Raw genomic sequence first — 17425 nt, 5'->3', positions numbered from 1 at the left:
TTGGCCCAGGAAGTTTAGCGACGGAAAAAAACGAAACATCCCCAGTGAACAGTGAGCACATTGCCGTTTGCCGTTCGAACTCCTTCTGGGCTTTTCGGGCGAATGTTGAAGAGTCGTCCTTTTTTTGTGCGTCCAGTACAACTTCCGTCTTCTCACCTGCTTTATCGTCTACGAGGGTAAACTTTTCACGCTTTTCTGCTCCGCGCGAACAATGCACTTTTCCTATTCTTGACTGACGCGACAAGCGTGGGACCGCTGCCCTACAATGCTCCAAGGGTTTCAAAGTGTCAAAGGCAAAACTTTCGCATCTGCACAAACTACGACGGCAAAGTTTACGTTTGAAATACGAGATAAACAGTTTTGCTTTGTTGGAACCTTTGTTGGAACCCTTAAAAGTATTTGTTCAAACATTTACAATCATGATCTTAGGAGTTTCTTTAAAGTTTCTGAGAGAATAAGAGAGCAATATTCACTCTGTTACATATGCAAGGGATTGTTAAGAATGATCCATAAATAATATGGCTTGAAATGTAAAAAAAAATCCGACGAATGATATTTAAATTAAGCATTAACCTCATTAGTAGTTAAATCTAATTAAGAACATTGAAAAAACAAACAAAAAAGCATAGTTTTGTCATAAAATAAGTCCTCCCAAAGTCCTATGTAAATTTTAAACCAAACTAATGAATCCAGTCAAAGATGAAACGTTTTAAAAAAATGATTAACGTTCGTCTTATTGTATTTCAATCTGTACAAATTACTAGAGCGATAGAAAATTGGGATTCTTCCAAAGTCCTATGGAGGACTCCGAACCTCAACGAATGTATCGAGCAAAAGGAAAATCATTAAAAAGAATTACTCTCTCTCTCCTTCCAGCAATGTACGCATTTAACGTCACCGATTCCATTTTCATTCATAGATTCATACGTATTAGCGTAAAGCAGCGAGCAATTTTATGAATCACATCCTAATCGAAAACAATTTCCAGGCCTGGGACGGAAAATAAAACGGTCCCGCCACGACACATTAACCACCATCTCCGGATGGCATCCGATTTATCAACTGCGCCTCAATGCGTCGGTGACATCCGGATGGAGGAACACAATTTGCCGAACCCAGCACTTCGGGATAGCTTCTTCCGATCAGGGCATTCATCATTAGGGCAATTTATTTTACATCACTCGAGCTAAACTCCAGCCAATTCCCACCAATGCCAAGCGTTACTGTGTGCTACTTTCGTCCTTCCAGGTCCCCCGCGAGTAGATCGTATCGGATTTATGGTTTACGTTCGCCTTTTTTCCAACATGGAAGGAGGGGGAGATTCCTTCACACTTTCCTGTTATTAACCCCCGTCTGTCGAGGGTCTTTCTTTGGCCAACAACTTTGCCCTTCTATCGCCTTCGTTTCGTCAATTTAAAGGGCATTAATCTTCGGCTCGTTATCGGACGGTTACTGCTAGCACTAGCACCGATCAGCTTCCATCGATTATTTATGTATCGGCCTGGTTGTGCTGCCCATTTTCAAGTACATTCACGAAACCGGCAATACACACACACACGCTGCACGAAACCACAACACAACGTTTATACAACAGGACGGGACGGGACGGGACGTACGGTTCCAAACGGTTTATGTACAGCATACGAAATGGCTCGTGAGAAGTAATGCTCCAGTAAGTTATCCCTGTTCTATCAATCCCTGTTTCCGTGTTCCAGCTACTCTTTTCTCAACTACATCCACTACGCAGCGAATTTCTTCTCCTTTTCCATCGTCACGATTCCGGCGTAGCGTTCCCGGGGTTACCTGAATTTTTTGAATCACTGCCAATAACCACAATGTCCAATGCGAGACCCACTACCAGGCCATAAAACATTGAAAATAAAGAACGCACACCAGCATAGAAAACAAAAAAACAACACCTACCCACAAACACCCTTCCGATAGAACCGAAAATAAAAAGAATGGAGAATATTGTACCACCAACACGTCCAACCAATACACCTGCACAGATACGATGGTTGATGATGGTGGATGATGATGGATCGGGGCTTTCCCAAAAGCCTGTGCCTGTGTTGGTGCAAATTCACCACAAAAGAAAAGCCACAGAAACAAGAGGCTTTCTTCTGCTGATTAATCAACCAGCGGAAAAAATAAGGAAGAAACAGGAAAATCTCCCCTCGGGGAGTACAGCGCACGGGCGCAAGTGTCACATACAAAAAAGGTGCCGTGTACAAGTGGCAGGGCACCAGAACGCGACACGCTGGTGGGACTTTATGGTGAATTCGTGGATTAGAAATTGTTTTAATTTTATTAAAGGGCATTTTCATTGAACTTAGTTTAATTCGCGTGTTATGTTTTGCTTTCTTTTTCCCAGCAGTACAGGATTATTGCTTCACTTATTTGCACACTCAGTTGATTTGCATACAAATTTGCATCTTTTCCGTCTAAAAATGCGGTTTAGAAGGTTGCAAACAGCAATAACTTAATATTTAGCGGAATCACTTCATGAGCCTTTTCTGACGCTTAGATTAATCCTGTTTTTCCACTAAAAAAAACACCGGCACTTGCACAACCTTGCAGAACACGCAGCAGATGGAGAAACATATATTGAGAACTATTGGACCGAGTTTAATATTAAACTAAAAGACCCATTCCATTTCAGAAATCAAACCGTGCCGCTTATCACCAGTATCGGTACCACCTCCCACATCAGTGTGCGGCTCCCTTACGTCTGATACACCACGCAAAGCCACACACACAATACACCGAATTCGATTCGCGCCCGAACCACCCGAAACACTACGCGCAACAGCACGCACGACTCACAATAACCACTTGTATCGGTGGGCGGTGTTTCTTTGGCCTGGTTTTGTTTGGTGTGTGTGTGTGTGCTTTTTGTTTTATTTCTTTATATCGTCGTCCTTCCTTTCAGCGACATTGATTATGCCGAGAGCCCCCTCTCGGGGCCCTTTTCCCCCACCACCCCGGGGGGTGGTACGGGCTTCAAGGCGAAGGCTGAGAGCATAGCCTGCTGTGAGCGTGAAACACTGTGAGAATGTGCTCGAGTGTTCAACTTCACGTGATCTGACAACACACAACAGACGTGACGTACGTTCGCAAAAGCGTAAACCCGCGAGGAACAGGATTTTCCAACCCGAAACGCTTTTGGACGCAATTTTCCTGTCATCGTGCCGTGCCGACGACAGGCTACAATCAGGGCACGAGACACCTTCACACTTACTGTGCCTGTGGAGTTGAATTCTGCAAGCCCGTAGTTCTGCCCGAACTCGAGCGATATCGGATGTGGCTCGATTTCGTTTTGGGGTTTCGCTGCACTTTCTGCACTTTAAAGCGCACTATCACACCCCCCCGAACACACACGCACGCGTATACGCCCCACTTCTATCCAGTTCCTAGTATGGTTTGCTGATAGCGAATGTACGCGGGTATCATGCCACGAGTTAGTGCTTTTTTTTGCAAGCGATGCGAACGGAAGACGATATGCAACTAAGCACGAGAACGGCGATGCGACCCACCAATATCCCGCAGCCAATACCAATAGCGGGGCAGCAACACAGCCACTCACCGAAAAGCACACCACACGCACACCAGCGCAGCGTTCGAACGGGAAAACGGGTACGTGCGTCGGAAAATCTCTACAGCGCACCCACATTCATGTTGGGCTGTAGCTCGCGTGAACGTCAAAGTTTCCCGCGAACAGCCGCGTGGGCAATGGGAACTCACCGTCCGCCTCCGATATGCTTGGGGCTAGATTCTAAAGCAATGGAAAAAGCTTGTACCCAAGTGGTCAAAATATTGCTACGACTACTAGATTTAATAGAAAATTTATATAAATTTAATGTAGTTAAACAATAAAATTAATCATAAATAATACAAATTTACAAACTTCATAAGATTGTAAAATAAGAAATGGAAATTATAAGATTAAATTATAAAGAATAAATTAATCATAAATTATACAAATTTACAACCTTCATAAGGTTGTAAAATAAGAAATGGAAATTATAAGAATAAAATGTAAAGAGCTTCAAACAAAAAAGCAATACAAACTAAAATTATAGTTCATATTCGGCTGAAACATAATAAAGTCGTTAAATTCAAAAGAGCTACAAACAAAAAATCAATACAATCTAAAATTATAGTTCATATTCGGCTGAAACATAATAAAGTCGTTAAATTCAAAAGAGCTACAAACAAAAAATCAATACAATCTAAAATTATAGTTCATATTCGGCTGAAACATAATAAAGTCGTTAAATTCAAAAAATTTTATTAAAAAAGTATTTTAAAAATAATTTAAATTGCATCCAAAATTTCCCATTTCAAACGGGAATAATATCAAACACCACCCACCCGGTGCATGGCCCAGGATGGTGAGTGTTCTAAAATTAAACCCGTCCACACGTAGACATATCCAGCAAATGGACATACCGTGCCTACAAATACCGCACACGAATAGACCATTACATTGTGCCTTAACGCACCACCAGTAGACATCAGCAGCAGGCAGCACGCACACCAACAAGGCCCCATGGTTGTCCCAAGTGATAAGGATGCTTGTTTTCGTACCAGGTGTATAGAAGCGTCTTCCCACGAGGTCGGAAACTAATTTTAGATTGCAGCGAAAGCTGTGGTAGTGAACGTGTCCTGGCACATCCACAGCGCCAACCTGCTGTACGGGAGCATCCCGAGCGGATCCTGCCCCAAAACGTTCTCTCATGGCTGTGCGCGGGAGAGCAAGAGCATAACACGCAAAACCCTTGAACGAAAGGACGAGCAAACCTTGATCGTGAACCTTTTTTTTCTGTTCGCCCGACCGAACAGGGGCCACCGTGAGCTGTGAGCGGCCGACACTTGTGTGGGTGATTTCCGTGAGTGGGCCCGACGGATTCAATGATTTGTTGTGATGGGCGAAGGGATAACACAACAATCCGTGCGCATGTCGCTTCAATCGTTTCCCCAGGAATTTCATCCTTTCACACGCACAACAAGGATTTCCGCTTCCGTTTTCATCCCATGCTGGGTTGGCTTTCGTTTCATCAGCAATAAAGGAAGCGAAAGAAAGAAAAAAAAGCCACAATACGAGACTCATCCGGTAAACCTTTCGCAACATGCTTTCGCTCAGCGCGTCTCCTCGCCCACACACACACACACAAACACAGTCGCAGGGCCAAGCACCAGCGCCGTATGCAGTCTGAATGAACCATAAAAATAAACCACTATCAACATTGGCACGGTGCGCCAATGCATCCGTGACGTAGACAATCTCCGAGCCCACGTCATCAGGCACGGGGAATGTTATTGCAGCAGGGCGCTTTAACAAGCGGACAAAAACTGGAAAATCGTTAACCGAAAACTGCATTGTAACCACAATTGCAAAACCGACGAACACCGGACGGTAACATTTTACGGCTTTCGGTAACATCATTTCTTCTATTTCGTTAGTCGGTAGGCGAGATGTGCAATATATACTGGCTGGATACGTTTTTTTTCTGTTCGTTCTTCGGTATGTTTGCTGACAGCAGACGATGCATCTTCGGTGGGGGAGAGTTCCGTCTCACGGTCAATTTCACCGTTACGCTATTTGAGCGGTGCATCTGTGCAAAACTCGAGAGGAACGGACATAAAAAGCAGCAACTACAATGTTCCACCACCACCAATATTAAAGCTCCGGTACTAGCGCATGCTGGTAAATAGTGAGGACACCCCAATTTCAGGGACTTTAGGGCATGGTGGAATTAGAATCTAGCACAGCGTGACCAATATAATTCGACTAATTGTGACTTTTTTCTTTGGGGAATTTCGTAATTGAAGTTGGAGGAAATCGACGATCTGTGGCCGATATTGAAGACAATTTTAAATATTCTTTTCATACTTAATATAAAATATTTAAAAACAAGCTGCCTCCATAAAATACCAATTAATGGTGGGAGAATTTGATTCAGTTTCATGAGTCTGAATGAGTCGAATGATTTTGATGTGAGTCTCTATTCCAAAAATTCATCAATCATCAGAGATGCAGAGATTCCTCACATATTAATGAAACTCGAAAGATTTATAAGTAAAGATTTGTGAATCTCCAAGGATTCATGAATCTTTAAAGAGTCGTTTGGAATGAGTTCTCATTAAAGACTCCTCTATTAAGATTCAATAAGCGCAACACTGTAGTTTCTTCTGTTTGGAAGTACGAATTAATTCTAGTCTCCATAAAATACCTTTTCAATGATGGAAGGATTTGATTCAGATTCATGAGTCTGAAAGAGTCGAATGATTTTGATGTGAGTCTCTATTCCAAAGATTCTTCAATCATCAGAGAGGCAGAGATTCTTCACAGATTAATGAATCCCAAAACATTTATGAGACCTCAAAGATTTGTGAATCCCTAAGGTTTCATGAATCTTTAAAGAGTCGATTGGAATGACTTCTCACTAAAGACTTTTGTGAACGACTCTTCCATTAAGATTCAATAAGCGCAACACTGTTGTTTCTTCTGTTTGGAAGTACGAATTAATTCTAGCAATATTATGATAACATTAACATATTTCCAACTCGACACACACAATTAAACACACTACTCACTTTGACCACCTAAGCGGTAGCCTTCTAACATGTATTGCAACAAGTATCACACAGGTCTCTGGCACGTACCACCCCAAAACACGTTCTGTCAAGCAACTCTCGCAACCCGCAAACGTAAATATTGTTTCATTTCCAACCACGTTCTGCTCCACTCGCACATTCTTCCAGTCCATTAACCCGCAGTTCATTACCTTTAACTAGCCTGGACGGTATGTGGAATAACCGAGGGCTAAGCACGGGTACCCCCATTAGAACCGAGGCGACGCAATCGATCAGTGGCATAAAAGCAACGAAAACACTCCGCCAAACCGCTTCTTCTCGCCTTCAACTGACTAGCTAGCTGGGAAGTTCGTTTCAACGAACTCCATACTAGGTTCTGGTCGGTATAGACCTTACCTTAACCCGATAACTCCCGCAATTCAAATGGTGGGTTCCAAAAAAAATACGAACAACTCGGGAGAGGCGAGATAGAGCAGGTGAAAGAGGAGGGAAATAAAAACAACACAGGTCCCTCGGTTAAGTAACGCGATACGTGATACGCGATCTACTCGTACCCTCTGTGTTGATTTGACGTCCAACGGCAGCCGGAAGGCAAATTTTCCTTCTCCAAGACCTCCTAAAAACTGAAGCGTGGCATGGCATGTAGCATGCGATGCAACACGTTGCCCTGTCCTTCTCTCGGCACACCCTCCAGCAAACGCTTTACATTACCACAACCGAGACCGTTAAAGTGGGATAGAGAAAAAGAGCAGTTTTTTCCGCCCCCAATAGGTTTATCGTTATCCACACAAAAAGTTGCCATCGAACCTCACTGATTCGATACGTCAGGATTCTCGTTTAGTGCCGGTAAATCAATCCAACAAAAAGTGCCCCTCTCTGGCAGATAAGTATTTCCTTGCACCATCACAAAAAGGACCATCGGCTCACTAAACGTTATTAGCAAATGCTTTACGCTCCCCCCGGGGCGACCACCCAGCGAACGATCGCTTAAACAAAGTCGCGAAGTTTTATTGCCCACTTGAGACACAGGGTAATGCGAGCCGAGCTACTTCCTGCTTTCGCCATTTGCATGTTTGCCATTACTGCTGAATCATAAAATTGTGAGCCGTGTCGAAACGCGATAGAAGTCCTTCCCCATAGGACGGAGCACCGCACTGGGGGTCATAATATTGCTGCCGTCACGAATCGTGCGTGCATCTCGAAAATCACTGCTTTGCTGTCGACCGATCATCTCCACACGGTGGCCGTAATCGTAAAAGGAAAGCGCACAAAGTTTTGCGGTTGTTCCAACGTGCGCCACAATGCGAAGGGGTTTGAATTTTCCAACCACTGTTCAATGGATTTGCGTTTAATTGGTTTGCTTTCGCTGGCCATCGTGTGGCCATCCGGAGGGGGTTGTGTAATTATAAACCTTAGTTATACGGCACTCGATGCCATCGAACCCTCTCTAAGCCTATTGAGCTGAATCGGTTCAACGTTTAAATTGGACACAGCTGTATTCGAAAATGGGTGACCCGGGGGGCCATTTCCACACAACAGGAGTATTACAAATAATTTTATTCAAAGTCACGCGTCACTGATATTTGGGTGACGCGGGCAACTAGAAATATTTCATGTCACGCACATTAAAAAATGCGGAATTTCCTATTCTACAGTCATCGATATAGAAGGGAAAACCCCTACAATATATTAAAACATAACGCAGATCTTCGAAATTGTTTAAATATAACTGTGTAGCATTTAACCCAACATAATTAAGGCAACTAATTGAGCTGCTGAGTAGAACATATTAACATAACAGCTTTTCTCCGCTCCTTGGATAGCGTTGGTATTGGGAAAAGCGTTCCCAATACCGTTCCCAAAAACCAATCCAATGGAAGGATCCATAATTGAATCGCTTCCACCAAAAATAATCTTAATTCCTAATTGCCATCCCGAACCCCGAGCATGTGCACGCATGTGCTGCTGACACAACATTTGCTACAAAGCCAAACTTCAAACCCTGCCTTTTAAACCTTTCCTCCCCCACCCCAATTAAATTCCTTACCGATTTCATTAAAAACAAACTTTTCAGCATTTAACAGGTAAGCTCATTTACGAGCGCAACCACAACAGCAGCGGGACCGGTGGGGCAACAGCAGGAGTTGCTATTAGCAGAAAACCTTACGCTCACAAAACTTTCTCATACAAATCTTACAATCTCATCAGCTTAGCATGGCCGTACGCCATAAAACCCCTATTCGGCTGGGGATCGAACGGAGCACCACGGTACATGCCGTTTTCTGCGCTCCACCCCGTTCGATTGCGCTCGCTCACGGTTCATCGTCATTATCGCAATCGTATCATTCACTGGTCCGTGTCATGCAATTCCAATTCCTCACCCGACTAACTTCGGTGCGGAAGGAGTGCAGGGGGTTTCGCGTCACACCGCACCCCATCCCACCGCACACGCGGTAATCGAGTTAGAGTTTTGGGCTGCCAAAAGCGAGCTTACCATTTTGCTTGTGCCAAAACTCTGATTAGACTTTGGCTCGAAATTAATGGTAAAACCGGTAAGCCGGAGGTTAAATCACAACCAACCCCACCACCGGGCGTCTCTACCATCTGCCATTCATCTCAGCAGTGAAATCTTAAAGACACAAACCCTGCCCGAACTAGATCACCACTACTGGGACGCAGCGGTGTTCTATTTTGACAGCCGGTTTTCTTACGGCCGGCCCCAGCTTATTTCTAGCTCCAGATTTCGTAAAAATAGATTTAATTTTCCGGCCTGTTTCCTGCAACTGGGGTACGCTGCGGTTCCAGCGAAAGCTTTCACTACCCCCTTCCCCCCCGCGAGAAGCGCTAGAACCGTGTAACGGTGTTTGTTACCAGATGTCAACGTTGTCATCACGAACACGAACCCAATCCGGTCCTGGTGGACCATCCTTGGAAATTGGCAGGCCTCGGTCGGTGCAACAGTTTGCGAGAAATCGGAATCTGTCTTACAGCCTTGCAAAGGCTCTCTTTTCCCTATTTGGAGACTCTTTTTCACCAGTAAACCCTGCTTCCGTGTCTCTCACTCTCACTCTCTCGCTACCATAATTTGGTTGTCTCTCTTTAGGGCAGGTGTTTCCATGCATCATGCCTAGCTTGTATTCATCTCCGTTGACAGTTTATCGTCGCCGACTAGATTCACTGTCACAGCATATGGCTGTCCTTTTTACATCTGTAGTGGTGTGGTAATGCATAAACTCCATTTATCAATGGGAAGCTTACTTTCATGGAGAAACGCGAGCTACTCCAGGGTATCATAGTCCCAATCTTTCGTTTACCTAAAGATGAGTGAAGGATAGCCGTCTTAATATTATAACAACTGTATCACATCTTCTAAGATATATCTTGATCTTGATTGATAATTCCTCCCGACATTCATGGAAATAGCATCAACATTCCCAGACATGCATTCCCCACCGTCGCATGCCAACAAAATCCAATCAATCGCATTGACAACATACTGATGGAAGACAAATATTTTGACTGCCAAATTTGCTTGCCCAGCGCACATCTACGCTACCGAATGTTGAAAAGCCACTGACGTGTTGTTTCAACGCAGCCGACCCTGGGGGACGGCCGAAAATCTTTAACAGCAACAAACCAACATACCCAGACGGTTGTGGATTAAACCTGTTTTTTTTTTGCTTTTGTACAGGAACCTTTCCCAAAACTTCTGGGTGGTGTGTGTCTGGGTGTGTGTGCACCTGTGTTCTTTCTGGTCGAAATAACTGTTGAGCTGCTGTTCACGCGCTATGAAACTCCCGAAAACGTCCGAATCATTGGGCAATCATAACAGCCAAAAAACAAAAATCTCCCACCCCAAAACATCACCGCCTATTTGTTTGATGTACCCCAAAAACACAAAGCATTTGATCGTACGGGTACGGATTGATTACATCCATCATGCATTGCAAGTAAATCAGTGTACCCGGTGTGTCTCCCGCTAATTGGACAGTCGGCGTCATAAATCTCGGGCAGCAAGAGTGCAAGGGTGCGTACTGAAACCCCCGCTACCGATATTGTCCCGGCTTGACGGATTGGCGACACTCGCCGATGCCATTATTCATCGGCCATCGCTTTGCTTGCGTTGACGGACGACGGTTTCGGAAAGCGGCGGCAACTCGCGCACAGCCGGAACAAAATGAAAACATATGCAGATCACAATATTCTATTCTTATACGCTCCCGTGCACTTGCCACCAAACTAAACCGAAATGGGTGTGTTGCATGATAATACAATTATTTGCCTCTCGTAACCATCAGCAGGCACCACACCTTTACTGTCCTAGTAGAATAGTAGACGCTTATTAAGCCTTAAATAAACCCCTATTAAGCTTCACATATCAATTAATGTCTATTATTTCTTATTCACTTACATATGTTAATTTCTGTAGATTTTAAGGTTGGAATGTTAACAAATGATTAAATTAATACCTATTATCTCCCTTTTATTCTATCCAATATTGATCCTTAAAGATACAGGCCCTCGGTAAATAATATCCTCGGTAAAAGCCAAAGTTCACACACCCTTCACATTACGTGGCACAAATAGGTTATCGGTGGAAAATAGAACGGACGGACAAAAAACTTACAATTCCATCCCGATACGTACACCTTCTTGTACCGGAAAAGTTGCTTCCGGGAGGTGGAAAATAATAACCGTTTCCTTGGCCAAATGCCACACACACACAAACCGGCACGGCAAACAAACGGACTGCAATCAGCTGCAAACGATCGTTTTATCATCAGTCTGACAGTTCGACGATTGTTTATCGCCACACAAAACGGAAACTTCACACCATTTTTTTGCCACCTTCCCTTTGTCACGCCCCTTACCCTCCCTTGCGACGTTATCGACTTTGCAGAAATTTTCTTCCCAGGTCGCATAACCGCCAGCGCCATTCGGTTTCCACTCCCTCTCCCTCTCTCTCTCACTCTCCCTCTCGCTTCCATTCCTTTTGCGCAATCCGGAGCACGTCTGTACAGTGTGGACTTTACTATAAATAAACTTTTCGCTTTTAATAATTATTGTCTGCCGCCGCGGGACGCCCGACTGGCGAGTCTAACTTTAGTCAGACACACACTCAACGTGTCCCGAGCGCGTGCTCTTTCGCGGCGTGGTTACGGGTTCCACCATCTTCACCCCTCCCGGCCACCTGCCCTAGTCGAAGCGACTTTGTGCAGTGTGGTGTTGTCGCGATCGCTAGTGGCTTGTCGCGTCTCGATTTGAGCATTCTATAGCATACGCGTCCGCGACGCACGGCTTTTGCTCTCCAACTTTTTTTTTTTTTTTTACCCGCGTAGTTCCCGGCGGTATGGTTCTAAGAGGTTCTGATTGGCGCCAGTATGTGAACTTCTTCAAATACTTATGTTTGCCTGCTGTTTTTTTTTCTCGCGTTGGATCGCGCGTCATGCACGCATTTTCCACAGCCTGATTGTATTTTACACCAGATGCGCCTGTATATCATGTTTTATGTCCTACCGGTGTTGTTTGCACACAACTTGGGCTGTTTTTGCGCTCAGGTTGTTGTTTTCTTTTTTCTGCAGTAATAATTTCTATTCCCACAAATATAGGTGGAAACCCATAGGTTTTTGCCTAACGGTCATATTGATGCTGCATCGTGTCGTAACCGTGCCAAAACCACATGGATCGTGTGTGTGTGTGTGTGTGTGTGTGTGTGTGTGTGTGTGTGTGTGTGTGTGTGTGTGTGTGTGTGTGTGTGTGTGTGTGTGTGTGTGTGTGTGTGTGTGTGTGTGTGTGTGTGTGTGTGTGTGTGTGTGTGTGTGTGTGTGTGTGTGTGTGTGTGTGTGTGTGTGTGTGTGTGTTTGTGTGCGGACAAACAGAATTCATTGCTATCTTGATTGTTATTTATTTATAAAACTTTCCTCTGGCGAAGCTGTACGGGCTGCTGCCCTTCTCCAATTGCGCACGATGCTCTTCCGCGGCCGGTTCTTGTTACTTTTCCGCGATAGGTATGATGTGGTGTTTATGTGTCTCTGCTGTTTGACCGACCGACCCAAATGAAACGGATTGGAACAGGAACCAGAGTGGGTTGATTAAAGTGGCACTCTATGGACAGTGAAGTGCGACAATCCATTCCGCGCGTAATAATCCACTGACCGGGCGATCAATTATGTTACTATTTTGCCAAGTATTGACAGTACTCTTGATGGAAGAGTCTCTTATTCGGAGCATACAATTTAATCGCTTATTTTCCAAATTATCTCAAACCGACCAAATAAAATCATGACAGTCAAAGGTATTTTTAAAAATTATTAATTAAATAAGAAATTAAAAGTTACTGAAAACATATTGTAAATGCAGCGTAAATACACATAGTTCCCCAAAATTTGATTTATTTCTAGCGCCTTACCTGCTTCATTAACGGCACGAGCGTTTTTTCGACCGATTTGATTTTTATATCGAGCATAAACTCATTTGTTGATGTGCTGCCGCCACTGACCGCATTATACCCACCGGCATCTAGCATGGTACGAGATAATGCCATTTCTTTGCTTATTTTTTTTCCTAACAAACACTTGTACCATATAACTTATCGCTCCACTCGAAACATTGGCATTCGGATCTTCCACTATTTTTTTCAATCACCTCTCACTTTTAAACAAACCATTTTTTAAATCACACCACGAATTGCTCTTTTTGCTGGCTTTTTTCTGGCGTAATTATCACTCCATCAATGCTGCACAAAGCATCGCTTGATCACTGAAAGGTTACTTTCGGCAGGATAAAATTAATTCTCTGCTGCAAATAAACCGGTCGGCCCGTCGAAGAAACAACACACAATGATACCTTTTTTTCCACTTCTTTTTCTGCCCTGTCACCGAATCAGATTCGATTTACGAGTATATTCACCAACCACTGACACTGCCATCACTACCGCCTCTACCACCACCACCATCACCATCACTATCACCACTCTCCCTTTAAGCAAGCAACACACACACCCATACGCGGTGTGATCTTCAAATGCAAAGATTTTCCACACGCGCGATTTTATCACCATTCAGAAATATCTCATTTTTCCCGCACTGCTGTCGGAAATAATTCGCTGCTTACGAAACGAAATCTGAACACTCTCATCGCACACACCCGCCCGTTTTCCACAACGGCCACCGTACGAAGAACGGATCGACCCGCGCGGCGTACAGATTGGCTGGCATAAATCCGCTCCGTTAGAACGCTCCCGTTGTTTGCTCAGACCTGTCAAAAGGACGGCATAGCACATACACCGATGCACGCACAACACACCCGAAGCGTGATCGAGCGCACGCACACAGGCGGCGTGTGAAAAATCAATGACCAGATGATATCTGACGGCGTCGCACACTCGATTTGCTTCTCGTCTGTGCCTGCATGGCACAGCAGCTACGAGCACTGAATCATAATGCTATAACTGTAATGGAAAACACGATCCTCTGTATCATTAGATAACACCTCCTGGGTATAGCCGTAGTACGAATTGAATTGTTCTGCAACCGCTCAGTAAGAACCATTGCTAAACACGCACACATATGCTTCCATTCCTCACCAAACGATGCCAGTTGTGCAAAAACACATCTGGCGGTAAACTGTCAAAATGAAACGCACTATTCTTTTCTTCGATCGTTATCGTTTACCTTTAAGGCAGTTGCGCACGCACACCAACCCACGTTTGAATGACATTCCGCTCCGTCAGCGAGTGATCTTTACCATGCACACTGATCAAGCAAAGGACGTCTACTTCTTCTGCTCACTTCACGCGCAACGCGCTCAAACTGACGTCTAGCGCTGCACGATCGTGACTGAAAAGTCCGGCTCGGGATCGGAACACTCTCCCGCGTTCAGAGAGGCCGATAAAAACTTGCTCTTCCATTGAGCGTGACTCGGTGCTATGATCTTCCGAGAGCAACGGCAATGTTGAAACAATTCAAATAATTGAGAGAAAATCACGGAAAGAGAAGTAAAGTACGATGATTTAAAAAAAAATGCCGACATGATTCTGCTTCAAAAGAGTTGAAAAATAAACAATTATTTTCCTTTTCTATTTCTTCGTGGTTTGTTTCCTTTAGATTCTTGACTGTATTCGTTCTTTGATCATTTATTTGTGGGGAAAAAACGACCCACCGCATGGGAACGGTGTCGAACTCAACTAATACATTAAAAACGAACATTGACGAAAAATGGTCAGGAAATTAGACTAGCAATTCATCAGTAAATATTCATCACGACATCGTACAATGTTCAAACAAGAGGTGTAAATTCTTCTTAGGCTTATATGACGGGAGCTTTTATTGGTCTTCAACCTATAATTTGTTAGAAAAATGATAAGAAGCTCTCAATAAAAACTATGCAACAATTTATCACATTCTGTTTTTTAATGTTGGTTACTTGAATATTAAATAGTAAACAAAATGGAGCAGCCTGGTACTTCATAAATTAAATTATCGTAATTATTTAAGTTGATTTGACGTTGTACTATATTTTTATTTCATGATATTTTGTCCTCTGGCGCTAATTCTTCCATGCATATTTAAAGTACTTATACTGCAAGTCAATAAAAAAATAGATATTAAATATTACATTTACCATCGTAACATAATGGAGCAGCCTGGTACTTCATCTCCTTGGTATTAATTTTATTGTTACATGAACCTATGATTATTTAATCTCAAACAAATTGTACTCTAATGTATAATTTAAAAAAAGATATATTAACCAAAGAACACCATACTCAACATGTTATCTCGATAATTGTATACAAATAAAACAAATGAATAACATCTTTAATCTCCCTTTCAATACATTAACGTTCTTGTGCACTTGCAACAATATAGACCAAAATCTCTATCGGATAGCTTAATTGCTTTGCAGATCTTTGTTTAATAGCTTGGAAAAATTAAGTCAACACCACAATACGCTAATCTCGCTTTCAACTACACAGCACTACATCAAAATCGCTCTACAGCGCCATAACGGCAAGTGCGGCCCTTGCCGGCAATCCCTTGCCGAGTGGCCAAGAATCGGTGTGCCGGCCACGGTTAATGGAACGCAAGCTAATTAGTTGACTGAAGCGTAACGCGGAAGTGCCCATCAAGCGGATGGAACAAAAAAAAGTTATCGCATGCAAAGCAGGGATTTTCGCCGTTGCCCATGCCGTTGCCTGCGCCTGTATCCGTTCGCGTGACGTTCGTGGAAGCATCCGCTTGGTTGAGCGCGGTACCAGAAGGATTATAAGGATTCACACTCCGCGATGCATCGCTGCGCAACGTCGATGCCCGGGGATGGAAACTTTTCCCGATACACTATCGCAAACTCGGTCCCTTCCCCTGCTCGCCGACAGGATTGTACGAGCGCTTTTCTCATTTCCTACCAACCCCTTCGTTTCCACCCCCGGTCCGTACCCCCACCAACGGCACTGTTCGCTCCTCCATTAATGGTAACGACCATCGAACAAGCTCAGTACCGCTGCCATCGGACGCGGCTGCAAAAGTATGACGGACGGACCATTAATTATGCACAATAGCAGCAGTCATAAATTTTACATTCGTGTACAATAAATTATCCCCCGTTCCTGGCCGATGTAGTGGACGGGCAGACTTCACCAATTTCTCAGCCCCAGACACTGTAAAAGCATCAAACGCACCCGTACCAACAGTTATTTTCTTTCCATTTGCGTTAGAAAACATGTTGTTTCGTTTAGGGGAGGCGAGCCAGGGATTCCTTCAGGCACGCACGGTGCAGGGCAAATGTGCAACTGCATCCCTTTTCCATTATTCCGTTGATACGTAACTTTGCAATCAGAATTGTCACGATTTATTAAACCGACACAACAATGCTTTCGCTGCATTAGTGGTCACTGCTTGCACTGTAATGGATCGGGTCTGTTTTCTTTTATTCATTTACCTTACATCGATACATTTGCAAATGAGAAACTGTGGATTAAGATAAACCAGACGTTCGGAATAATACAGGGTTCGCTATAGGCGTGGTATGAAAAGAGATTTTTGACAATTAAATTTAATAGAAATCACGTGCAATTATTTATTTATTACTATTTTTTATTCATCATTAAACATAAAACATAATTTTCAAACGTATAACAATACACCATTTGTTAAAAGTTTTATATTTTACAGGGTTTTACAATAAATAGGCTATGATGAACCAAACTTACTCAATCGACCGAACTTTGGCGAAAAACCGGAAGTTTAATAGGAGTTAAACACAAATATATTATTTAATTGATAAAACTGTATATAGAAGTGGTTTACAATTTATTGAATATAACATTGACCGACGGCTTACATATCGGCGGGTTCAAGAGTTGAGATAAAAATTGATGTTATTGGTGCAGATAACTTTGATGGCAACAATGTACAAAGATTTTTTATTATTAAACAAAGTAAATTGATTCTTATTCTTCACAACATTTGTTTACAATTTCGTAAAATACTGTGTTTAAAATAAAAAAACAGCAAAAATAAGCAAAACGCATGGTCGATGCATTTATTAAACTATGGGTTACCGATTCGGTAAATTTGGTTTAGTGCTTCACTACCAATCTTTTCATTTATATTGTTATATTGTTATACTCTGTCTACTGCGAGACCCTGTAATGGGGAATATCGATAATTTTGTTTTTCTTTCAAACAAAAAAATTTACTGAACACAAATTTTTATAACAATTATTAATATTGCCTTTATTTTCAAAACCAAACCTATTGCCTAGTATCTAAACGCTAAACAGTTCAAAACCGTATAAATCCCGTAACGTAATTCATCAAACTGA

Source organism: Anopheles moucheti, chromosome 2 (genome assembly GCF_943734755.1).
Source record: "Anopheles moucheti chromosome 2, idAnoMoucSN_F20_07, whole genome shotgun sequence".
In the NCBI taxonomy this organism is placed as follows: domain Eukaryota; kingdom Metazoa; phylum Arthropoda; class Insecta; order Diptera; family Culicidae; genus Anopheles; species Anopheles moucheti.
The sequence above is the reverse complement of the archived record's forward strand: the minus strand, read 5'-3'. Positions refer to the sequence as shown.